Consider the following 271-nt stretch of genomic DNA (forward strand, 5'->3'; position numbering starts at 1 on the left):
GCCTTCAGGGTGCTGGGGCGGCCACAACAAAGTTAAAGCCGGAGTGAGAGTCTCTGGCGAGGAGAGATGCGGAGACGCAGGAGCCTCAGAAAGCTGCGCGCAGCCCCGCCAGCAGCCGCCAGCTGCGGGGGGGATTTCCGCTAACTTTACAAACCACTCGCGTCCCTCTCCTCGCCTTCCCTCTCCGCGTTGGGCAGGCTCGATGGCTCCCTTCCCCCACCTGCGCTGCCCCCAGGCCGGAGAGGCCTCAGCCGCGAGGGGCGGCCGGAGC

General features: G+C 68.3%; 1 protein-coding gene across 1 annotated transcript in view; it reads right to left on the reverse strand.

Moving 5' to 3' along the window:
• GRIK3 (glutamate receptor, ionotropic, kainate 3) overlaps positions 1-271 on the reverse strand; it is a 212,981-nt gene that overhangs the window by 212,111 nt on the left and 599 nt on the right. The gene's annotated exons all lie outside the window — the stretch shown is intronic.

Source organism: Myotis brandtii, unplaced genomic scaffold, assembly GCF_000412655.1.
Source record: "Myotis brandtii unplaced genomic scaffold, ASM41265v1 scaffold274, whole genome shotgun sequence".
In the NCBI taxonomy this organism is placed as follows: domain Eukaryota; kingdom Metazoa; phylum Chordata; class Mammalia; order Chiroptera; family Vespertilionidae; genus Myotis; species Myotis brandtii.